Below are 26,468 nucleotides of genomic sequence, written 5' to 3' on the forward strand. Positions count from 1 at the left end.
ATGGCCTGATAATGCAAACATGTATTTGGCACATGCAGGAGAATTCTAGGATCAGGCCTTACATAATGGCAACACAGATCCTGGCTAATTAGGTATACGTTTCTGAGCTTTTTTTAAAATGACTGATGATGTGTGTGATTTTTAGCTTTAGTCCTGACAGTCAGTGTTCTGGTAGTGAAACAAATTGTGGCATCTCTCTTCCTTTCTATGGCCCTCATCAGTAGTAAGATCATGGGGTGCATCAGGAAGAGTGTGGCCAGCAGGTCTAGGGAGCTTCTTCGCCCCCTCTACTTTGCCCTGGTGAGACCACACTTGGAATACTGCGTCTAGTTTTGAGCTCCCCAATTCAGGATAGACAGGGACTTGCTGGAAGGACTCCAGCAGAGAGCCACAAAGATGACTGGGGGACTTAAGCATCTCCCCTACAAAGAGAAGCTGTAAAACCTAGGGCTGTTTAGTCTGGAGAAGACTGAGAGGAGATCTTATCAGTATGTACGAATATCTGAGGGGTGGGTGTCAGGTGGATGGAGCCAATCTCTTTTCGATGGTCAGCAATAAGACAAGGAGCAATGGCTACAAACTGGAACATAGAAGGTTTCATCTCAGCATGAGGAGAAACTTCTTTACAGTGAGGGTGACAGAGCATTGGAACAGGCTGCCCAGAGAGGTTGTGGAGTCTCCTTCTCTAGAGACTTTCAAAACCCGCCTGGATGTTTTCCTGAGTGAACTACCCTAGGGGATCCTGCCTTGGCAAGGAGGCTGGACTCAATGATTTCTGGAGGTCCCTTCCAACATCTGAAGTTCTGTGATTCTGTGACATTTTGCATCAGTGTAGCTTCCATGATCTATTTTGAATACCATTCTTATCTGATTCCTCTCAATGTTCTTTGAAGTTTCTGTACCTGACAGACACTACAAGATTTAGAGCCCTGTTTCTTTAAAATGTGCAGGAAATACGCTGGCTGTGTTGAAATTTACCTAAGCTTCATATTTTGCAGAATGAAGTGTAGGGCTTAGCAATTCGAAGTTGGAAACAAATGCATTGATAAGTGAAAAGCTTAGATAGATGGTTGGAACCTGTGACTCTTCAGTCAAGTGCCATTGGTTTTTCAGGCCAGCCTACATCATAAGGCTTAAGAAACTCAAGCACCACCAATGATGCAACCAATGATGCATCTGACAAGTAGCGTCAGGATGCTCTTGTCGTTGCCTGTCTAGATCATGTTTAGTCTCAAAACTGTTCTGCTGACTGTTACCCTATTATATGAGGCCCAACATGTCAGGTCCTACATCTGATGCTAGTCTTTTGCTTAAGGGTTACTTCGGTGTCAAGACCATGTGCCACCCTTCCCACACAGCATTAGGTATTCTTTGCATGTTTTACATTGAGGAGAGGCTAGAGTTCTACTTTCTCTTAATTTTTTATGTGATGGATCACAGCAGTCAGCTCTTACTACTTTGTTCAGACCTCAACACCAAGACTACTGCACCTGACTGGTTAATAACAGTTAAGCAAAGTCTCCGGGAAGTATGAGTCCTACAGCTGGCTTCATTGATACGGGGAGGCTCAGCTGTAAGGCAGAAGTGTGGTAGTTCGTAGTGCAGTACTTCACCTTTCACGTTAGGCGTTTGCCATAGAAATAAGCATTAGGTTTCACTGCTCCAAAATGCAAAACCAAACCCACAGAATCAGTATGCCTGTGTACTCGTGTGGTCTGCGTGTTTAATTTCAATTTACTGTTTTTCTCTGGGGTGCTTTCTCTGTCAACAGATAAGGAAAATTACACAGGAGTATTAAGTTTATTTTTTTAACCTTAAATTTTCTGACTCAAACTTCTTTTTTGTTTGATGAGTCAAATATTCTACAAATAGTTGTTTTACATAAATATGTAATTATTTATGGTGTTAGCATTGTCTTAATTGTTATTTTTGTCTTTGGAAACACATATGGTTATTTCTCTGGTGTCTCAAGTGGAGTGAACGTCTTACCAGGCTGTTTAACATGCTAACACATGTGAGAAAGCATGCCCTGTGGCCTGAAACATCATTTGCCATTTGCCTCAGTCTTCTAGTTTCTGTTTGTATGAATTGCGTTTGGTTAGGTTGAATTTATTATTGATTTCAACTGTTTGTAAATATTCTACTGACAGACCATTTGCTTGTGTCTCCTTTGAGCCAGCATTTTACCCTCATTAGTCTATGGACGTGTTCTTTTGAATGGTAGCCAAATGTATTCATAAAAGCAGGAAAATTAAAGGAAAAGGAGAGCTGTGTGACCTTTTATTTGTAGACAGTTACAAAACTGCCTGTTTGACTGTATACTATGTGTTTTTGTTGCCTTTTTCCCCCCAGGCTTTCCCTTTTTCTCAGGTTTTCCCAGCTTCTCAGCATACACAGCTATTTGCTCAGATGCTTTAATTGCTCTTTCTGTGGTTCGGGTTTTTTTGTACATCGTTTGATTTGATTTTTGAATACTAAAGCTACTAGGTAAATAACAGCTGTAATATCAGTTCTCTGATTCTGTAGTTTCAAACTGTGGCTTGAAAGCTACTAGGGGGCATAAAGATCTTTTTTAGATTCAGTGTACAAGGTATCTTTATAGGTTCATTAATTTAGAGATAATAAAATCCATTGATCTAATTATTATGTAGACTTGTTACGGATGTAAAGATACCTGTTTTTGTGACTTATTACTTTGTGGATGTATATATCATTATGCAAGTCATAGTCTTTGTGTTCTCAGAAGGTAAACTATTCCAACATTAAATTTTAGCACCACTTTTGTTACATTGTGTAGATTTTAATTAAAATATCCCTTCTTTTCTGTAAGACTGTGATCAGTATTCTCTGATAGAACAGGGATCTGGTTGATCTTTAGTTGCCCAAAGAGTAATTGGAAGGATCATTTGAATTCCCTTCGTTTGTGTTTATCATATCTGCCACATAGCAAGCCTGCTCAACTGATTTGTGTTCATTTTTATTTTGTGGTCTTATGCAGTACTGTTTTTGTTTTAGACTCCAGCCATTTATAAGGTACCATCACATTTCAGTAAATTCAAATTCTTGCATCTTAATGTCCGGGATTTTGGTAGTTGATGTTTGTATAATTTCTGTTCATGGCTTGAGAGCCACATTCCTTGCTAATGTTAGGAGGGGTTAGGTAGAGGAGAGGTGTATATGGTGAGAGTGGGAAGTAAAACAGGCTCTGGCTGTTTACACATTCCAGGCAATCGTAGATCTGCTCTCTTTGAGGCCTAAAATATTTTCTTGTATCGGTCTTGCAGATCCAGGATATTGGGGTGCCAGTGAAAATAAATAGTAATGTGTTCATCTCTTAAGTGGAAACGTAACAAACTGTATTTTACCTTTTTGTGTGTGTGCATAATAGTAAAGATTAGCAGTGCTTTGTAATTAAAATATAGCATTTTTAGAAATACTGAAAATTGTGTTTATTGCCATGCTTTCTTCAAGACTTGACTATAAATGGACAAAATTTTACTCCTTCCTTTTTGCTCATTTATTTCAAAGGGAAAGTCACACAGTCAAAATTTACTACCTAGAATTTCTGTTTTCAGCATGATAACCTTTGGCTCAAGGAACTGACAGTCCCTCTTTCTGATTTGCATGTAATGCATGTACATGCAGTTTTTTTCATTTATTTTGTGGTGAATTTGTGTGAATGAAAAACTCCTTTGTAGTTTTTCATTTGATTATCCTGTCTTCCAACACTTAGGTTTCAGAGTTCTGATGAAGTAAAAAAAACCCACAAAGCTATCCACCAATATGTCTACTTTTGTTTGTTTTTGGAGGTTTTTTTGAATATTGGAAATTATTTCCTACAGTTTGCACTAAAACACAGACTGGGCAGGCAGATGAAGAATGATTTCTCCCAGGTTTTGCGTAATATAATGAACAGACATTCTATTTGTTATTATTTATTATCAGTGTTTGTGTATGTGTGATTTCCTTCCTCGAAGCTTACTTTCTTAAAGCTATATATTGTGTGTGCCATTATTTTAGTTTTCCCAAGTGGAATGCTAGTGCCACTTTGTCACTCCAGCAACTTGCCTTGTTGATGGGACTTGATGTGTCTCAGCTTCCTACTGACTGCTTTCTAAACAAAATTTGTTGCACTCCGGAAATACTACCGTATAATTATGACACATAAAGTAAGATAGTCCCACTGAGATAACAGCTGTTTCTTCAGTCTTAAAACCATTCTAGCCACATGCATTGCAAAAGGTAATTCAGACTGTACCTTTTTTTTTCCAAAGACAGTTAATTGCTTAAAACTTTCTTGCATGGCTGTGTCATCTAATTTGCATTAGAGTCATTAAACCTCTTTCAGAAAAGATGTAGGCTACTTCATCTAGACCACCAGCAACTTGGATAGACTCATGGCAAGATCTCTCCCTTGGCTACCTTCTTAGGAACGCAGTACTGCTCTCATCGTGTAGTGACCTGGATGTAAAGCTAGAGGTTGCTGGGAGGGGAGATCATCAGACTGAGTTTAGCCTAAATAGAAGTAAACACAAAGGTTACCTGCATCTCATTATTTCTGTGCATTTATGACAAGCACTCAAGACTGTTTGTATGCCAGCTATGGCTCACACTGATTACATTAATAATTTGTGTCTCTAGGCTGTGTACTAGCTGGATGTTTTAAGAAGCCAGCATTTTTAAATATAGCTATCTAAACAAGTGGCTTGGTTTTCAGAAGCTTTGAGTAGGTACAGCTCCAGTGGAAATTAGAGAAATTAGTGTCTGCTTAATGTCTGGATAGGTAATTATCCATCATAACATCATGCATCATAACATTCTGGCAACAGAAGATCACATTCCTGTTTCTCTCCTAAGGTAAATAAAGTAGTATTTTAGAGGGGAAAAAGTCCTACCAAGTGGCTACTGCCACTCTCTATATAGGTTTCTTTCTTCTTTTTCTTTTTTTTTTCACTTGATAAGTTTATTGAGAGGGCTAAATTTGGTCCTGATCTTCAGAAGCGACTCCTGACATTTAAAACAAAAGTGACTCTCGAGGTGTTGGTGTATTGTTTTCTGTTGAAGTTAGGGGGCCTTTGCTGTGAATTTGTAACAAGTTTGTTTCCAATATGTGTTTAGTAATTATTTAGTGTTTGAGGTAGCAGGAAGATGTACTGTTACCATGATTCAGATTAATATTTATTACAAATGTTTCCTACCTTAAAAAAAGGCATGAAAACATATTTTGTGGCTGAAATGGTAGGAACTGGGAACTTCTTTCAGTTTTAAGCAAACAAAACATCTAAAGAAACAAGAATATGAGGTGTAGTGACTTCATGCAAAAAAAGCTGACCCAAATGCTTCTAAAAATGAATCAAATATACCCATTAATTATGTGTCTGAGTGTCTATAAATTAGTATTCTCAAATGATGAACTTTACTATGTAAGAACTATATCCAAATTCAGCAGGCCTGGAGGTTGATTCTGTTGCTGAGGTGTTTTGATTTTGTTTTTCTTTCCTTTTTTTTCTCCTCCTCTGTAGTTTAGAAATCTTGGCAAGCTGGTTGAGGAGAATTTAGTGGAAGATGCTATATTTATTACAAGAAATTTGAAGTGCAGGACAAAATGTGATTAACTATTCCTGTCCACAGAGGAATTCAGGAGCTGTAAAACAGTAGCTTAGACTTCCATCTCGTTTCTTTCTATTTAATTGGCCTGCAATGAAGCATAATTTTGGCTGTTTAATATAACAAATAAGTTTTGAGCCACAGAAACTGAAAGCAAATTTTAGACACAGAGATTTTGTTCATCATCTTCTTAGCTAGTAACAACAGTCTTTGACAGCCAACCGCTCTATAGCAGGTTTGCATTGTTGACTTGGCAATACAGTCTGGGGCTAATTGTTCAAGAGTCTACATACTACTTAATTACTTTGTTTAGAATTGTTAATTGGTACTTTATTCCACAAAATTTCTTAGAACTCGTGTTATGAATCTGGCTATTGCAGTGAAGAGTAGGGCTCTGTCAAAGGAACAGGCTGCTTGTGATAAAAGGAGGCTGTTTTAGTAGTATATTTCTTCAGCTGCAGCTGATCAGTAAGTAACGCCTGCATAGTCATTACATAGTCATGCCACCATCTCACTTTGTATTTTCATATGGGTCTCTGTTAAAATTAGGGAGGAATGCCACCTTCCAGAATATGTGAAACATAAAGACAATTTCTAGTTTATCAGCAAGATACTGTTTGAAGAGACCCTTCCTAGTTAAAGCTAAAGAAAAGGGGTATAGTTTGGTCCTTGCAGGAGGAACACCTCACCCCATTGACAGGTTTTTGTTGGCCTCTTGCAATTGTTTTTTTAAGAAGGTTTCTCTCATGATTGGTTTCACAGGTTTTGAACTCGATAGTTTCAAAGCCTATTTTAGGCTAGTCTGTTTCCTGTGAATAGTGATGCCACGTCATGCTGGTGAGAAATGAATTGTGTTTTGGTCCTGCGGATCTTGCTTCACTTACTAGATTTTTATGTTCCTCTGGGAAGTGAGGAGAGAGCAAAAGAGAGAAGCAAACAACAATGCTGAAATGGTGTGGATTTGTTGGAGAGGGAGCCACACATGCCAGCTTTCCTCACGGTTTGATCTTCTCCGGTGTTTTTGTAAGTGGTGAGGCTGGTTGAGGCTGGTAGCAAGACAGTAGTTGGAAGAGTCTGTGATCTCTTGGAAGGTCAGCATTTACATAGCACTGGTTTCGAGCCTGTAATTGAGAAATGATCTTTCTGAAAGCAGAAATTGGTTCTGAAGGTGTCCATAAATTGCTGCAAATTGACATGTTAATGAATCTTAAAAAAACCCACAACAAATAAATAGAGGAAAACTAAAGCAGAAAATCCTGCCCTTCATAGAATCATAGAATAGAATCATAGAATCAACCAGGTTGGAAGAGACCTCCAAGATCATCGAGTCCAACCTATCACCCAGCCCTAACCAGTCAACCAGACCATGGCACTAAAATGCCTCATCCAGTCTTTTCTTGAACACCCCCAGGGACGGTGCCTCCACCACCCCCCTGGGCAGCCCATTCCAATGGGAAATCACTCTCTCTGTGAAGAACTTCTTCCTAATATCCAGCCTATACCTACCCTGGCACAACTTGAGACTGTGTCCCCTTGTTCTATTGCTGGTTGCCTGGGAGAAGAGGCCACCCCCCACCTGGCTACAATGCCCCTTCAGGTAGTTGTAGACAGTAATAAGATCACCCCTGAGCCTCCTCTTCTCCAGGCTAAACAGGCCCAGTTCCCTCAACCTCTCCTCATAGGATTTGTGTTCCAGGCCCCTCACCAGCTTTGTTGCCCTTCTCTGGACATGTTCCAGCACCTCAACATCTTTCTTGAATTGAGGGGCCCAGAACTGGACACAGTACTCAAGGTGTGGCCTGACCAGTGCTGAGTACAGGGGAAGAATAACCTCCCTTGTCCTACTGGCCACACTGTTCCTGATGCAGGCCAAAACAAAGTTAAGCAGATTGCAGACGTGGTAACTGAGCACTGAGAGTTGTCTTAGGGATATAGGGGCTTGTATTTTGAGTTGACTCTGAATTGTCAATTTGATATGTGTGGGAGGTAAAGTGAACTTTTCATGAAGAACATTCGCATAAGAGCAATTACTATTCATGGTTCTTCTGGTGTACACTTACCTGTATGTTCTGGGAGAAGAGTTTTCAAGTCTTCTGAATCAAAGAATTGCCTCACTTTTTTTGAGCAACACGTCTTTAGATCGTCTGTAGTTGTTTGGCTGTTGGAAAGATATACTTAGCTTTCCAGTAAATACAGTTCTCTTATTTTCTAAAACTGTAATTTTGTCATTATAATTGCAAGCTTTTTAATGAAAATGCTGATGACAAAAAGAATATTTGTGTGAAGAAGTTGATTATGCTTGATGATACAAGAAGAAAATTAGGCCAAAATTTTATGTTCCCTATCATGCTTCCTTACCACAGGCATGTATGCCTTTGTTCTAGTTGTTCCTGTAAGAGTTTGCTGACCATTTTAGGTGTCATATGGTAGCCAGTACTGTACAGGTTAACATTGATCTAAAAATGAGCAGTTTTTAGAGCCAAGAGCTGATCTTTTTGCTGATTCCAAGTATGTCTCTTTCCTGCTTGAACTTAGCTTAATGTAGAATAAGGCCATTTCTCCTCAAGAGCTTCTATTTCTTAAACATCAAAACCAAAGTGCCGTTTGCTTCATTTTGCTTCATAAATTGTATCTTGAGGTGTTAACTTCAGTAGAAAATAATAAGAGACTTCCCTTCCAAATATATTTCTATACTTAAAGAATACTTTTGTGAAATGTATCAGACACTTCCTTCAAATAGCATACGGCCATGAGTATTTATTATTTATGCCTGTGCTTTAATTGTATAAAAAACAGTTCTAGGGAGATAAACAGCAGTACTCCCATGCGGAGTGTGTGTGTGTATGTTTAGGACTTGGCCTTAATTGCAAGTTTATAAACTCTAGGAATTTCCTGTCTGGAACAGAAAAGTTTTAAAATCCAGTACTTAAAAGCTTTCAATGGGCAGTGAACAACTAATTGCTGGGCCTTCTGGTTCATCTTTGTAGTTCATGCTTTGTCTTTGTTCATGTACCTTCATTTCTCTCTCAACAAAGACAGGGTGAAGGGATGTTGGATTGCTGCCTGCAATGCCCTTAAGGAAGAACAAGTCTTTGAGGCTTCTGTGTAAATGACGTGGCATTTGCTAAGGACAAAGTTAGCAACTATGTTGATTGCTCATGAAACATATTGGTGTATAATTGTGCTTTGAAATTTCCTTTCAAGTCTTTCTTTCCTGTCTGAATTTTATATCCACTAGCAAATTCAGTCTTGATCTGCAACAACAACAAAAAAAAGAACAAAAAATATATTCCAAACGTTGTGTAAGTCACAGTTAATTCCTCCTGTAATAGCTCTTAGAGAAGTTAATGCACCGGGTCTGAGGTGGAGGCCTGTCACCAAAGGAATGAAATAAATTACAGTGAGATTCAAAGGATAAAATGACAAGTCAGGTGTAGATGAAACATTGATCGGATGAAGGAAATAGCTGTGAATACACAGCCTAGTTTATAATGTAGGGAAAAGGGAATTCACGTAGTTCCCATGCAGTGTGCGGATGGAGTTTGAATGATTTATAAATAACTGTTATTTTTCCCCCTCTTACATTCAGTACAGAATTTTTTTAAGGCAGGCATTAGACTTCATTTACCTCCCCGTTTTGAGAAACAAGGTAGACCTTTTTCACATTGAGATACATTGTTTACCATATTCTCCCAAACTGCTATGAAATCAGCATGTAGCACTCTTGTCTTTCATGTGTCCCCCATACTGAGGTTCAGCAGACCTGCCCTGACACATTCACAAGCTGCTGGATGTTGCAGGCCGTTTCTCAATGTCATGGCTGGCTCCTTGTTGCTTATGCATGTTGGTGCACACAGATATCCTCTGATTTAGATAAAGCATCTTCTGGTACGGTGTAACATACTTGATGCAGCCCCTAAGCCTCTCCCTGAAAACTTTACCGCAGGTGTTTACTGTGGCGAAACACCTCTGTCAGAAGATGTTACGGAAGCCAGGGAGGAGGTTAGTGGCAGCGATATAAGGCAGCAAGGCCAAATTCTTGTGACTCGGATGTTTGGCTGCTGAATTATTGCTGGCAAATCGCTTCCCGTTGGTTGATGAAGAGGGCTGGAGTGTGCCCTGTGGGACAGTGGGGTTGGAGGTGTCATGCTTTGAGAAGGAGAGAGCAGCCAACTGCACAAGATACCCCCTGCTCTCCTGCTCACTGGCAAGAGCTGTCCATCAGCTGTGGCTGTTGTTTTGTGTGGTTAGTTTTTACTGACTGAGATGACTTTAATAGTTTAATTTATGTACCTTGGCTTTATGGATGTTTAGCCCTCCAAATACTCAAGAGGCTCCTAAAATAGCAAAGATACTATTAATTAGAAGCTAAAAGGAACATAAGCTTTAAACCATACTTTCTTTTATTTGCTCATCTTTTAATACATGTTTATATTTAAAACTACACCTTCGGTCTCAACTTTGCACAGCAAGTAAAATGTTTTGACAGATGATAGCTGAGTTTACTATGTAAAAGAAAACTTATGCAATTATCTTTTTTTTTTTTTCCTTTCCTTTTTATCTTGCATATTTGAGACACTTGTCACAGTCAGTTTCATTGCAGTTTCTCAAGGTCACTGTTTTTCCCATCCAGTTTGTTGGATGTTTTACTCAATAGTAAGGAAAATTTTAAAACAGTAAGAGTAACACAAAATTAATTTCAAATTCACAGAAGCAAAGAAAAGAAATATCACTGATTTACTCTCTGAAATTATTCTTTCCCACTTGTTTAAAATGGTGCAGATTTCACATTATTGATATCTCCTAAAACAGGGGAAAGGGGACAGGGAAGAAATAAGAATAACAAAATGAAAGGTCTTATAGCTAAACGCCCAATGTGCAATAGGATATTTTTCTGTCATTTGTGCACTAAGAAACAAAAGAGTAAAGACAGTGCATTGGGCTAGAACTCCTCTGGTCTGAGATGAAAGTTTATCTGGTTTATTGTACTTCTAAAAATATATTGTTTGTTTTTCTGCTAATGAGTCCATGCCAGGTTATTGTTTACCAGTTACCATTCTAGTCCAAATCAGAATTGAAGTTGGCAGAACATAAAAGGAAATTTCAAGATGGCTAAATCTCATCATCCAGAGTTTCATTTACTGTGTGTTTTTATAACTTCAAAATTACAACAGAGTGAGGAACAGGCGTACTAGGTCCACTAGCACAATATGGTATTCAGTTCAAATAACTGATACATCTGTGCATTCATCTTAATCATGGATTAAAATCCCAGTATTACTTACTGCCTTTAAAATGAAAAATCTATTTGTCTATTAAAAGTAGATCTGTTGAGTGCAATACTACTATGGTCTTTTCTGAAACTTGTTTCTTGCCCATCCATTTGAATTTACTAGTTCTGCACAACCAGTACCTAGTTAACCAGTAGCAGCTGAATAGGTGTAGTTGAAGTGTAGAAGACAATGAACATTTCTTACTCATCAGTGAGGAAGCACATATAAAGCGCTGTGCTTTTCATTTGTGAAGTGGCCAGACTTGCTGTGGTGGTGTGAAATGATAGGGGTAGGTGTTCTGCTTATCTGACCTTTGATTATCTCTGTTTTCCTAAAAAACAGTATTTGTGTGGTTTACAGTCATAGAATCACAGAATGTCTCAAGTTGGAAGAGACTCATATGAATCGAGTCCAACTCCCTGCTCCTTGCAGGACTACCTAAAATTGAACCATACAACTAGAAATGTCATTTGGATACTCCTTGAATTCTGGCAGGCATGGTGCTCTGACCACCTCCCTGGGAATCATGTTCCATCCTCTCTGTGAAGAACCTTTTCCTAATGTCCAGTCTGGAATTGTCTCTGTCCATCCCTCTCATAAAGGAATACTTGACTCTGTTAATAACATCAGCCTCACTGAACAGAGTGTTGATGTGCTTAGAGATAGGAGATTCTTAAGGATCTTTTGAGAATCAACAGTTGAGGAGATGGAGACCAAAGTCATGCTGCTCACTCTGAAGATGGGAGTACAACTCTTGGTTCATTCTGTGGGGCTTCAACTACCTTAAGCAGTTGAATGCACCTGTACTTACTGACCAGGCAGTCTGTGGCATAGTTGTCTGGCTTATAGGTAAGTTTGTGAGGCTCTTTAGTAGACATTGGATATCAAAGTGTATAAAAGCAGGTCCTTTGAGTTCTGCTGTTTATAGAGCAACACATTTATTCATTATGTGGGCTGCAGTCTGGTATGAACTTAATCCAGAGTTTGTTGGAAGTGCCTATTTGCAGAAGGGGTATGAATTTACTCTTTTTAAAGCATGTAATTGCAGATAATGTTATAAATCCACCAGTGGACTATTTTAAGCCCATCTAGTTAAGTTTCCAGAGATTAGATTTTTACACATGAGATATTTTTAGGTAGATAAAATGGGCATATACCACGTGCTAGAGGTATGAAGCAGTTTTATAAGTTGCAAATTTAAAGACTCCTGTTTAGAATATGATGATTTGAAATCTAATTGTGTATGGTATTTGTCAGGTAGTATATTATTACAGAAATGTAACAGAGTCCTAAATATCTGCATTGTTGTGCTGAAGAATCACAAGGTAAATTTATTGCTTACCAAGCAACCAGAAAAATTGTAATGATAATTAAGACTTCTTATGTAGTTAATTTCTGTAACATTTTTCATGAGGATTCTTCATCACAGAACTATATAAAAAAGTATGTATAAATTCCTTTAAGATACTGCTGTGTGATGTACAATACATAAAGGCTTTTTGGTTTTCAGACTTCATATTCACCCCAACCCACAGTAGGAGTGTGGATTTTCTTGTTTGTGGTGGTTTTTTTTCCTCCCAATTGCAGTCCAGCTGGCATTTCAAAATATAGCTTATATACAACAAAATTCCTAACTTCATCAGTGTGTACCTTTTTCTTTAAATCAATTGTGTTATGATTCCCATCCAGATTGCTCCTAGGAGGACAAACCATATCCTATGGTGCATCAAACACAGTGTAGCCAGCTGGTCAAGTGAGGTGATTATCCCACTGCATTTGGTGTTCATACGGCCTTATCTAGAGTATTGTGTGCCATTCTGAGCTACACAATTTGAGAATCACAGAATGTTAGGGGTTGGAGGGGGGAGGTGTTGATCACTTCTTCCAGGAACCCAGTGATAAGGATATGTGGGAATGGTTCAAAGCTGTTTCAGGGGAGGTTTAGACCGAATATCAGGAAGCACTTATTTGTGATAGAAGGTGGTCAAACACTGGAACAGGATTCCTAGAGAGGTGATTTATCAGTAGTTAAGAGGCATTTGGACAGCATCCTTAATAAAATGTTCTAACTCTTGGTCAGCATATTGAAGTGGTCAGGCCGTTGGACTAGATGATCATTGTAGGTGTCTTCAAACTGAAGTAGTTCCATTCCATAGCATTCTTTATCTGTGGTACTCCTGTGAATTTTTTTTTGCTAGACTAAGCATAGTATGTCATAAGTCAGGCTGAACATATACACTATAACTACACGAAACATAGAAGAAAATGAATACCCAGGTGTTCCTTTATACTGAGACTTGGTAGTCAGCGTGTGACCGTGACAGTCCAGGCATTTTGGTTCACCCACTCTCGGCAGTCAAGTCAAACAAAGTGTTTGTTACAGTCTCTTCTCCATACTGGTTTGCAGGCTTAGGAAGCTTTATGATCCTGTAATGATGATGGTGTAAAACCCACTGTAATAGCCTAGTACCACCTGTGTAGATGTGGAGCTGCTCTGCTAGAGGTGCTGCTGTGGTTGGTTGGTTTTGGTTTGTTTTTTAATTCAGTCAGACTCTTTGAAAGCTCAGTCCCTTTTCCTGTCCTCATGCTGTACGCCAGCTAGTACATGGTTTGAACCATGTTATATTGGATTATAAAATACTTCTCTAGTAATGAGGTGCTTATTTTTAGCAGTGATCACAGAAAAGGTAGTTGACATAAAGATATGACTTTACCTAGAATGGTGAAAAAGGGGGTTTTGAAATGACAATATACTAGATATAATGAGCAGTGCATTCTGAAAGCATGCAGCTCTTCCTGCAAAACATTGCCAAGCTTTTATTCTGGGTGGACAAGAGGTTATATTGGTACCTGGAAAGAGAGCTCAAGAGAAAAATTGGTTCTTCAGGATTGAGGTCACTGTCTGTGATCATGATCTTTTTTGGACTGATGCATGCAGGGTGTACTTGCTTTTGTTTTCTTATCCTGCTCAGATTTAGTTACTTTTAGTGAGAATTAAATTCTTTAAAACAAACAAAAAAATTGCATTACATTGCACCTGTTTTGAAATGCTATGTCCATAGCAAATTCTTGCTTGCTAATTATAGCAGTGAAGAAATGGTGCTTTAAGTGACCACACTGCGTGGTTGAATGGGATATGATCCATGGATGGAATGGTTAAAACTTGAAAGCTTTCCTTCACCTGCTTTTGCTCCATCCATTTCTCTGAGGAATTATTAACAGGTGCTGAAGGCACAAGTGCTGCATGGCCCTGAACTTTCAAAGCACAAAGGAAAGATCAAACAAATGAAAAAGAGAAAAGCAAACCACTGGAGTTGGAATTCGTTGTGATTGAAGACTGATCTGAAAATACTAGATTTTAAGTGAGAGTGAAATATAACTGTTAACAATTGCATCAACTGTTGTTTTTCAACCTTTTTTTCATGTCCTACCACAGGGAGGACACTAGCAGAATGAGGAGGGATCAAGAAACTATTTTAATCAAACGTTAAACACTGTTGAGAGAGGTATGGCTGAGGGTGCTGCGCTCAGAAAGAGATACAGACACTCTTCTAAAATAAGTAAGATTATTTCCCCTCCTTTTTTTCTTCATATCAGTGCTCATCCCATCCTCCACTTCATGCTTGTTAGGCTGAAGATTTTGAAAAGATAACATTTGCTTTCCCTCCATATCAAGATCTCAATTTCATCTATGTTGACATTTTAGCTCTATGAGGGAGAATGCATTATGTAAAGTTTCCATTAGCCTGCAAAATATTAAAATTAAGTGTTGAAAACATGAGTTGGTTTTGGTGAATGAAGCAGAGCAAGCTGTGGAGATGATTTGTAATCATCAAAATTAGATGAAGTTGGGTTCTTTTTTCTGTTTGAGAGCTTAGGCTACCACTGACTTTTATTTCCTTCTCTTTACCTTTATTCAGAAAATGAAATACACTGAACAAAGGCCAAGTTCTTAATAACACAAGTGAAAGCATAACTCTAATTTGTAGCTGGGAATACTGTGAGTAGCATATGTGGCTGTACATTCCTTTGGCAGGATGTTATTCACATTCTCCTTGAACATGTAATTATGTAGCATTGCTTAATAAGGAGAGAACTTCTTTGTCAAACAATTTCTCTATAGTGTTACACTTTCAAACTGCATATTGTAATAGAATGTTTTGGAAAGTATCAGAACATTCAGCTGCTACATTTTTTTTCCTTCTCTTCTGATGGGAGATAATGTTATTACAGCATTAATTGTGGTCTAAAATAGGTAAAAGTGCAATATGCAATAGTGTATTTGTGTGTAAGTAGTGCAGGAACATAAATGAAATCTGTCTTGACATGCAGTCATGATAACATTTTTCCAGCTTGTTTACAAAATGAAAGAATATCTGTCTCTGGTAGAAAACTCTGTTTAAAGCAGTCTCCCACTATCCTTTGAAGTGTTAAATCCTCCCAGGTCTCATTTTTTTTGGCACAAGAGTAGTGGGTGTTTAAGAAGCCAACAGCATTAGCTTGCACAGGAGCATTCCTGTCTTATTTTTGTTTCTAGGTCTGTTTCCTGTGTTGGGGGAAGGGGAATGAGAGAACAGCTGCTCCCGAAGTTCAAGATGAAGCTGTTTCTTTAGTGTGTTTTAAGCCTTGGTCACAGTTTCTTACTGGAAGTCTTTAAATGAGCTTTAGTCTGATCTTCAACTGCTCTTTTATAGGCATGAAGTCTCCCTCCTTCTCCTCTGTTTTCCCTCACTCTCTAGCCCCATCCGCAGCAACTAAACCCACTTACTAATAAACAAAACCACTGTTTATCTGCAAAATAAATATCTAAGAGAATGCTCAGAAGCAGAGTGGTCTGATGTACACATTTCAAAGATCCAGTAGATAATTGGTTCAGCATCTGCTTCACAGCTTGATCAATGCATAATTGTTCTGAATTTTTTTTGGTTCCTCGTATCCAAAGTGTGTGTTTGTCAGCACAAAAAGATTGGATACTTTGGATACCAAAGCTATCTATTTGAACCTTTATTTCTCAAATAAGCTGAACATCACAGAGGAGTGTATATGAATTTTCTGCCTGGTTATTTATGGTGGAAAAGCAACAGCCTATTCCTCTCTTACATTTTCCTTATGCATATTTTAAACAAAGTCTTCTATCTGAATTTTGGCTGGCACACTTATTCCCCGCTAGAAACAGCACAGTTTTTTATAGTTCTACAAACAAATTGAAACATCTCTTTCTTTTGTTTGTCCAGTTAAGACTTTTGTTAGCCTCTGTTGCAACCACACGTGTATAAAAGGAATAAACCAAACCTGTAGTGGGAAGGGTACCATTGCACTGTTGCAGTTCTTTTATGCAATAGTAGTACTTTCTGCTGCGCTACCTTTGCTTATGTAGACTTAAAATGTTTGCATGAGAAGGAAAAGAACATACTGTTGGTTGTATTTTCCTCTTGAGAGCAGATTGATGGTTGGTGTAGGAAGGATATGTTTTGTTTAAAATATAGAATGATGGGAAATAAAAATGTTGTTCCTCCCAGAGGCATATGTCCCGGGACAGTGTGTACATAGATGGAAGTCCATTTTTGAAGTGTGACTGATTTAAAATCTGAATATACTTTAATCCAAAAAGATCTGACAGAGAAGTTAACGTTGGACTCTCAGTATTGGTATATGGAGGTCTTGGCATACGAGAAAGACAGTAGAAACCTTTATGAGTGCCACCATTGTAGATCAGGTAACCAAAGTAGTTATAGGCCCAGATACCAATTTGGGTGAAAGCATAGAATAACTTTTATAAGACCTGGTTAATAATGGACAGAGAAGACTCACAGGATATTGCTAATACTTGTCAGTGTCACTTTGTTAAAACCAGGTCTGGTTACACTACTACCCTTACCATGTTTTTGAGGTGCGTATTCCTTGGGCAATCGACAAAGAAGTAGTGAGAGAATACATGTTTAGACTTCTGTAAAGTCACGCTCTTAATGCTAGTTGACATTTTCATGAAGAAACACAGTAGCTGAATCAAACCTAAAGGCAGATAGTGCAGTTGAATTTGAGATCTTTGAGTATCTGTGGACACCAGTGAGTTTCCAGTCCTTTTTCCAGTTCCTTTTTAAATCTGTGCTCTTGTTAAAACAATTACTTACAAACTTAACAGGTGATTCAAAGATTGAGAAAATAATACTGAATGCAGCAAAATAGATGTTGAGCTGGGCAAAACAGGGCTGTTTAAATACAGGAAATGTAACATTGTGCACCAGGAGACAAAAACATGACTTCTTTTTAGAGCAGTAGACTGTCCTGTATAAAACATGTAACCAAAGGGCAGTTATGATCGTTGGGCATATAAGACACACATTTTGGGAATGGGAAGGAAGATGATACACTGGCACTGAGAGGGCTGTGGTTGGATTGCTTTCTGTAGTTCTGTTGTCCATAAGTAAAGATGAAGGTTCAAAGAAGACTTGGAAGAATGATTAAAGGGTGAAAACAAACCTTAAGTAGAAAGGTTCTTTGAGGTCTACAGTGGTGAGCTTAACAAAAAGCTAAAAGGTAGTCTCTTTGAGCCTTCGTAATGTATAAATTTCTGAACTTCTGGTGTTTAATTCTAACTGGGAGAATAATGGAGTCTCTCTATTCTGATTCCAGTTCTATCATGTCTTGACAGATTTGAAAGCTTCACAAATTTTATATATAATAAGAGCTTAAGAATATTCAGCAATGTAGTTAAATATAATTATCTGATTTTATAGAGGCAGAAACTGGGATAGAGTCACAAGCTTTATTTCTGTCTCTGGATTTTTTAAAGGAGTACATTTACAAAAATCTCAGGGTAGAGGTATTTTCTAGTTGTGTTGTCCAGTGAAATAGTTTTATGGACACTCCAAATTCTGGATAATGAAGTTATATTTTTGAGAGAAATTGTATTTGTTATATAAGCTGTGGTCGTCAGGAATTCTTTTAGTACCTGTGATCCTCAAACTGAAATTCAGTGAAAGCTACAATGAATGTGAAAGCTAGGGAGTTTGATAACATGAACAGTAGCACCTATAATGAAAAATGTATTGAAGTATTTAAAAATCCAATGACACATACACATATCCATAAATAGGTTACTCAGAAAAATCAAACAGGTGAGACTGGTATAGACTAGAGTAGATTATAGAGAAAGGCTGCAAAGCCAAGGAATGTTTGATGCAGTCAAACACTGGAAATATGCTGAAGGAAGAAGTAGTTCTGCTCTTAACTTTTAAAAATGCTTTCTCTTCTTTATAATGGAATCAGTATATATCACCTGGTGTGTGTGTGTGTGTGTTGTTTCTGTGGAAATAGAAATACTTTTTCTGCATTAAGAAATGCCATATGCTGATGTTGGAGAAAAGTTTTATTGCTGTTTCTTACCATTAAAATATATTTTAAAGAAGAAATAATGCAGACCTTAAATTATTATTGTAGATTTTACATAAATGTTCACTACACCTTGTATTTTCCTGTATAAGTAGCAGGAGGCAAATAATAACTAAATTATTAACACAGTACACAGTAGAGTGTTTCCAAGCGAAGTGCCTATGGTTACATAAAGCAGGAAAAATACAGATGAATCCCAAAAAGACACACACAAAAAAAAAAGGCTGGTACCAAAGGAACAAAGCATGGAAATAAGATCTGAAAGTTCATATGTTACTAATTTTCATGTTAGTACGTAGATGTATTTATCTAGAGTTTGACTAATCTTTCTCAATTTGAATGTTCTCAAGGATATCTGAGTACTTGCTATCCTATGTCAAATGAATTATTTTTCAGGTATAAACTTGTCAGCAGATGTTCCAAGGATCCAGTCTGCTTCCACCCTCATGATATGATGGGGTGTGGTGCTTCAAAGCTTGGCTACTCTATACCTGGGAAGAGTGACTCAACTTTAATTAGGTTAGTCTTTTAATGTCAAAACCCTCAAGCCTTCCACTGTCCCAGCAGATGCATGACAAGAAGTTAAGCCTGTTAATCCCAGTGCTGTGTGTGTATGTGTGAACTCTTGGAAATGTAGTGTTGTGAAATCTGTAAACCATAGAATCAACCAGGTTGGAAAAGACCTCCAAGATCATCCAGTCCAACCTAGCACCCAGCCCTAGCCACTCAACTAGACCATGGTGCTAAGTGCCTCATCCAGTCTTTTCTTGAACACCTCCAGGGATGGTGATTCCACCACCTCCCAAATTCTCTATGATATTAACAAACTAATAATACCGAGTTCTGCCTTCAGCCTCTTCTGAGCTCTTACCAACTAAGCAAAAAAGTTCCAAGAAAGTTATGAATAGTAATAAGTCTTTCAAATAGAACATGTATTTATAAAGTGTTCAGCACATGATCAGTGCTGAAGTTTGTGGGATCAGCCCTGCAGCCTGACACAGAAGTTGTGGTTGATTAAACCTGAACTAACTGAGCTGCTATGTTAGAATTATGCCACTTCTCAGAACCTTTTCTAACTCATTCTAGGTGAAGCAAGGCTCTCTTTCTTTTTTTTCCTAGCCATTGTTCCTTAGAAAACAAACCCAGGATGAAACAGTGCAGTAATGTTGTTGTACAGTAATGTGATCCACAAGGAAAATTTTCTGGACATGTTAAAGATTTTTAGGACTTGACTGCATTTTGCTCAAAATGTGTGTTGTGTGCTTCTCACAACAGTTGGTGTTCATTACTAGTTCAGGTAATAGAGGTGGAACACTTAAATACATTTATGACTGTGGTTGCACATGACTGTTCTAAAATGCCCTATTCAGGTTTGTAATGTGTCTGAATTAATACAGCTTCCCCCTCACAAGTGCTCTTTTACACCAGAGCACTATAATCAAAAACCAACTTTTTTAACTGGTGTGCTACCAGCGAGTTTCCATAGAGCCTGTGTCATAATTTGAAGGGAAGAGAGGGGAAAAAAGTCCCCCACCCCCTCCCTCTTTATTATGTTCTCAGATTACAGCCAGAGTTTTGGATGCAAGTAGTTAATTTAGTGCTTATATATATTTTGAAACAAAATATATCTGCATGTGATGTGAAAGTTTTAATGTTGACAGTTATGCTTCTATTCTACTTCTGTTCAGCACTAACCTGTCTCTTTCAATCTGCATCCTTCTGTGAGATGTGTGCCCTGGGGAAGGGAGCGCCACGTATCTTCTCAACTCTAAAGTGATTTAGAACAGTCTATGAAAAAAATGGCAGGACCCAATGATACTGCATCATATTTATTTGTTGTCATCTTTTCTCTTGGTGTACTTTCTCTTCCATTTTTCCTTTTTCTTTTTTCTGGGTCAGAATTTAGGTGTTACCCTAATTTTGCCTCTGTCAACTGGATGTCCTCATAGCTGATGTTGTTTTCTTGGTGATCTCAATCCTAAATTCCAAGGTGCTTTGAGATTAAATCATGATTCATTATGCTATCCAATGACTTCCTTACTATCCTTAATTTTTTTGGAGGGACAGGGATGGAACCAGGAACTACAATGGAACCCCCCCCCAAACCTTTATTTTAAAATCCAAGTGTTTGTTGAAACAAAATTTAGACAGTGACCACAGGAAATGCTAACATTTAGGTTTGTTCTTTTTTTTCCTTTTATTATTCTGGATTAAAATGTAAAGCTGGTATTTTAAAATTCAGCACTAAAAATGAGCTACTAAAATGCTTCATTTTCATTTCAAGTTGTCAGTTTTAATTACCACATTGATTACTTTACCAGAACCATTTCTACAATAGTAAGCACATATTAATTTAAAGTAAATTACTACAAATACAATATGTTTTGTAATGTATGTAGATCAACTTCATTTTCATCATACCTCTTCATAGCATATGTTGCAAAAACCATTTTCTTATATATTGACAGAAATGTTCTTCTGTCAACATTTTTAACCATAAAACAACCTTACCAGAAGAATATTTTTTCATTTTACAGGCATTGAATAACTGTTTTGCATTTATGCCAGAAATAATCATAATAAACAACATATTCCTGGCAGCAAAAGATACCAAAGACCATCTATCTTTATACTCATTCTTAAAACACATCTGCGTCCATTATGAACTGAGATATCATGGAGCCTACTGGTGTGTTTGAGTCCTGTAGATAAGTGTTCAGAAGGAAATAGAGCTGTCCTGTGATTTCCATGTGTTCCACGTCTCAGAATGCATTGTAGAGGGAAACAGATTGCTTTGTAGAAGATGCTTGGGTTTTGTACACCTGTGACTGTTACTGATGTAGGCTGACTTGTAATTTTGCCTGGTCTCATGCATGCCCAGTGGATTGAACAGTGAACCACATTAATTCTGGAAGTGGCTTTTGCCCATTTGTCCTTGCTAGTTGTGCACAAATTTGTCAGCTCCTTCTAGCAGCTGGTCCTGTTAAAGCATCGAGAGCTGATACAGCAGGAGAACTTAAAAAATAACATAGTGTGGCAAAGCATCGTGAAGCTTTGTCTGTCTTCTTAGCTCAGAATAAAGTTTCATACTTACCTTGAGACGTACCTACTTCCCTGGAAAGTCATCTGACCTAATATAAAATTCTGTGATCATAACAGGGTGCAAAATTTCAGTAGTTATGACATAAAGAACTAATTTCTACATTTGTTATTATGATATTTATATGTCATTAAGTGTTACATAACACAGGCCCCTCAGAGCCTGGCTGCTACGGAACCCAAAGCTTCCCATACTCTCAATCTTTAATCTCAAATTTAAGAATAACATTCCTATGGAGTCATCCTTGCACAGTAGCAAAGGCTGAGCTAAACGACTGCACTTCGGACACTACAGCATCCTTTGAGTGCTGAAGAGAAGTGCCACTATCAGAATAGGTCAAAGTGCTCATGAAGAACTTGATCTTTCCAGTCTTTCCATTTACCTGTAAAACAGCTACTCTGTGTGGTCATACACTGCTATCTGAGAGATCTTTTTGATGTCTTTTTGTAGTCTTTTCACAAATGGGTTTTTTAATGAAGATGTACTACCACACCAGAAAAGAAGTATGCTTCTATCAAGTTGTTTTCAATGTATGAATGCAGGAATAACTTGAGTAAATTGCTGAGCACTCTAAATGTACTGCATAGGGCATAAGTTTTAGCCTCTTGGAGAATTATCCAGTACTGCTTCTTTGCAGAACCCAGCTCTATTGCCATATTACAAGAGGCTTCAGGCTTCCTTGGATTTGAGTTCATCCCTACAGGTGGAGCAAGAAGGGTGAAGGTGCCTCTCTGATGTGGTTATTATATCCCATTTGTTCACCAGCTGGAGGGAAAATAGCAGGTCTAAGCTGCTTGGGAAAATGGAGTTCCTACTCCTCTTACGATAAGTAAGTTTCTAAATTTCTGCCCCATCTGATCCTTATCTCCCACAGCCTGATCACAGGTATAGGAGAGTAGGTAGACAGCCCTGGACCAGTGTTATGCCTCACCTAACATCTTCCAAATCTAGAAAGATAGAAAAGCTGGCCTTACTTCATCTGTCCTTGATCTAAACAAAAAAAATGAGCTTAAGCAAACTTTGTCATAGCAGGAGGAACAGAAAGAGTTTGAGAAGCAAGAGATACGACTGGGTACAGTTAGCTGCTGATCTGAGCTATAAGCAAGTGTAAGGTTGGCAATACAGATACCTAACAAGGTATTTGGGAAGTAACACAGAGCTCTGCTGCACTGCTATGCAACCAGAGAGCACAGCTGCAGCAGGAAGAGAGGTTACTGCACTCTTTAAAATGACAGCCCTGTAATGCTGTGTGTACTATAGATGCTCAGGAGAGTGAAAATGCAAAGATGGTTAGGAGAAAACAGAACTGTATTCATACAAAAGAGAGGCTCGTTTTTAAGTAAAATATTTCTGATTATTTTAAATAGGATTGGCAGAAAAACTTGTGTGCACGTGCTTAATGGTAATCTTGTCTTTTAGTCTTTTAACAAACCTGAGGTGTTCTGCCCCTGTACTCTGCACTGGTTAGACCACACCTTGAGTACTCTGTTCAGTTCTGGGCCCCCCACTTTAGGAGGGACATTGAGATGCTTGAGCATGTCCAGAGAAGGGTGATGAGGCTGGGGAGAGGCCTTGAGCACAGCCCTACGAGGAGAGGCTGAGGGAGCTGGGATTGGTTAGCCTGGAGAAGAGGAGGCTCAGGGGAGACCTTATTGCTGTCTGCAACTACCTGAGGGGAGGTTGTGGCCAGGAGGAGGTTGCTCTCTTCTCTCAGGTGGCCAGCACCAGAACAAGAGGACACAGCCTCAAGCTACACCAGGGGAGATTTAGGCTGGAGGTGAGGAGAAAGTTCTTCACTGAGAGAGTCATTGGACACTGGAATGGGCTGCCCAGGGAGGTGGTGGAGTCGCCGTCCCTGGAGCTGTTCAAGGCAGGATTGGACGTGGCACTTGGTGCCATGGTCTAGCCTTGAGCTCTGTGGAAAAGGGTTGGACTTGATGAACTATGAGGTCTCTTCCAACCCTGATGATACTGTGATACTGTGACATCTGATACATTTAAATAACATTATAGTGTTACAATCTGTTCCTTCTACCTTTAGAATGATCGATCAGTTGCTTTTTTTGATTAAGATAAATGTGATTCACTGTTTCAGTGGGATTTTCAGCTCTAGACAAACAGAGATGGAAACAGATATGACTTAATGGAAAAAATGACTAAAAATGTTTATGCTTTCATATTTGAAAGCCCAGTTATCCTTTGTGAATGGGTGTTGTTTGTTTGTTTTAAAAAGAAAAGCCTTTCAGAAGGAGAGTCAGAATTATTATTGGATATCTTACACACATTTTCTGAAATTGGCACTCTATAGAAATGGTACCTAAAACTTCTACACATTTAGATCTTTCATAGAATCATAGAATCAGCCAGGTTGGAAGAGACCTCCAAGCTCATCCAGTCCAACCTAGCACCCAGCCCTAGCCAGTCAACTAGACCATGGCACTAAGTGCCTCATCCAGGCTTTTCTTGAAGACCCCCAGGGACGGTGCCTCCACCACCTCCCTGGGCAGCCCATTCCAATGGGAAATCACTCTCTCTGTGAAGAACTTCTTCCTAACATCCAGCCTATACCTACCGTGGCACAACTTGAGACTGTGTCCCCTTGTTCTACTGCTGGTTGCCTGGGAGAAGAGGCCACCCCCCACCTGGCTACAATGCCCTTTCAGGTAGTTATAGACAGTAATAAGATCACCCCTGAGCCTCCTCTTCTCCAGGCTAAACAGCCTTTGTTGCCTGTTTTAGCCAAATAGATTTAAATTCATACAAGCTGCCAAAATTTATAAAACCTTGTGTGTATTATCCATTGGACCACAGTTAAGGTTGTTTAATAAAACAAATCTCTTGTTTCTAGTCCAGCCTGACCTTACCAAAATTTTGAGGTTCTTCAGCTTCTCCCAATTGGTACTTCATTATGTAAGACAAATAAATGTGAGAGACCACCTGTGTGAAACTCAAAAGGAAATACTCAGTGCCTATATGGTAACAACAAAAACCTGTGTGGTGTTGGAAGGGATTTTTGCAGCAGTGATAGTGCAGCAGTTAAAATATCTTAATCTGTGTCAAGATACTGTTCACAATTAAATGACTTAAAAATGGTTGTATGAGTTTTGTAACTGTTAGTGCTGTTCTCTAGTCTTAACAGTTATGCAAATATGTGTTTGAAAAACAAAACCAAAATGTACTACAGGTATTAATTCTTTTTCCCCCAAGTAAAATCAACAAGATGAAGTTAATCAATCCTGCTCGTGGGCACTCTGCTGGTAGTCCATGGCCCTAGCCCTGTAGATTTGTAATGCATGCTTTTGTACTACCTGAGAATGCTGTGTGTGGAGAGGTGTGTTGCCTGGTACATGTGCTGTAACTTTCACAGAGGCTATGAGGTGACCCCATCAGGCAACTTGCACCCCTGTGTTGGGAACAGCAAGAACCGTGTTGGTGACCTTGGAAGTTACAGTTCTTGATAGAAACATTCTGCAGTGTTTTGTAAATCCTATTTAAAGCTCTCCAGAAGTGAGTGTATGAAGTTGTATCGCATGTTACCACAATGAGATGACCGATAACAATCTCTTAAAAAAGAAGAAAGAAAGAAATATTGCTGCTGTGAAGAATGGGGCTCTGGAAACTTTCACTAGCTTCACCTTTCTAAAGCTAAAAAATTGCCGCAGTCTCTAATGGATCTGGTGCTGTGTTTGACTAGGAAGGCAATATTCAACTTCCCAGCTCCACTAAAACTGGAGGCAACACACCTCCCTCACCTCTAAAGAAATAGGGTTCACATTTTATTGGGGGTGCAGAAGCAGGAAGATTCACATAACCTATTTTCCCACATCCTTGGGAGACCATTTACTGATGCTAAGCTCTAGTTACGTGCCAGTTATGTCCAGTGTTTAACTTCACTAACCTTTGTCTTTATTTTAGTGGATAATTTAGCAACAAGATATCTCAGTGAAAATAGGACCAAAAAAAGCCCAACCCAACCACTCAGGAAACACAGGACTGAAGACACTTCCCAAATATTATAATGTATAATGCTCTGAACTATTGTTAAGACTACAAAGGGTTTGTTTCTTTGAATGCTCACCTTCAATAGGAAGTGTCTGTGAGATCAGGCAGTGACTCTCAGCTGATAATGCAGTTTTGTTCCAGATCTCTCTACTCGTTCTGTGACATTTTCCTCATGCTGTTAACAGAAAGGATTTGCAGATTTGGAGGAATATATGGAAACAGTATAGTATTTTTCACTTGCTATTCTAAAATTTAATGTCTGTCACTTCCATAGTTACAAACTTTTTATTCAGGAAAAAAACACCCCATCATCTTCCCAGGAAAAAAAATCCTAGTTGAATTCTGTGCTTTGAAGTGAATCCAAGGCTTCTGATGCAAGCCACTAATAATAGATGTTTTAGAGGAATTTGAAAGTAATGCTTTCATTGACCCATAATAAATAAATCTCAGAGGAGATCTCCTGTAGCAGAAACTGCTTGGCCAGACTTAACCAATTAATTGATCTACACCTAATGTAACTAATTAATTATTTTTTATGTAATTGTGTTGTTGAGGAATATCAAATCAATGTTCAAAGGTGCACAAGTGGCTTTTAAAAGTAGCTCCACCCTTTCTTTTTTTCCAGAAATAGAGTTCAGAGTGTAATATAGTTACTTGTACTTGGTTTATTCCAGATAGAAGGTTAGAGTATTTCCTTCCATTGAGATAATGTGGTCAGTTCACTTCCCTTGTAAGTCTTATATCACCTAAAAACGTAGTTGCTTGCCTCTCACAAATATACTCAGTATACCTCATGTAGGTGACAAGGCTGATTTTGCTGTTGCTGAGAAACCTTAAATATCTTCCAAGAGTGATCCATTAAAAGGTGACCTACTGCAGAAGAAGCCACCTAGGACCAGGCAATGGGAATTACTGAACCACAGAATGCTTACTGTGGTCTTGGACAGAAGGTGCATTAGCCTCCCCAGCCCCGTTGGTGCAAGCTTAGGCAGAATTTATAAGCTGAAGAGGAAGACATCCCTCAGAGTAAGTGGTGGAGTTTAGGTAATCAAGATTGCTTTATTGGAGTTGAGTATTGGATAGCTGTAATCCAA

At 38.6% G+C, this 26,468-nt stretch overlaps 1 protein-coding gene across 7 annotated transcripts in view; it reads left to right on the top strand.

The window, feature by feature from the left end:
* Nucleotides 1-26,468, top strand: part of TBL1X (transducin beta like 1 X-linked) — a 198,685-nt gene that overhangs the window by 10,556 nt on the left and 161,661 nt on the right. Inside the window, exons 2-3 of one of the 7 annotated variants that reach the window (XM_064143036.1) lie at nucleotides 14,317-14,440; nucleotides 18,669-18,791. The exons of 4 other annotated variants lie outside the window; for them this stretch is intronic. The gene's annotated coding sequence lies outside the window, so the exon portion shown is untranslated. The remainder of the gene's footprint in view (nucleotides 1-14,316; nucleotides 14,441-18,668; nucleotides 18,792-26,468) is intronic. 2 more of the 7 variants (XM_064143037.1, XM_064143038.1) reach the window with 2 other exon arrangements.

The sequence above is a fragment of the Pogoniulus pusillus genome, chromosome 5 (assembly GCF_015220805.1).
Source record: "Pogoniulus pusillus isolate bPogPus1 chromosome 5, bPogPus1.pri, whole genome shotgun sequence".
NCBI classification, from domain to species: domain Eukaryota; kingdom Metazoa; phylum Chordata; class Aves; order Piciformes; family Lybiidae; genus Pogoniulus; species Pogoniulus pusillus.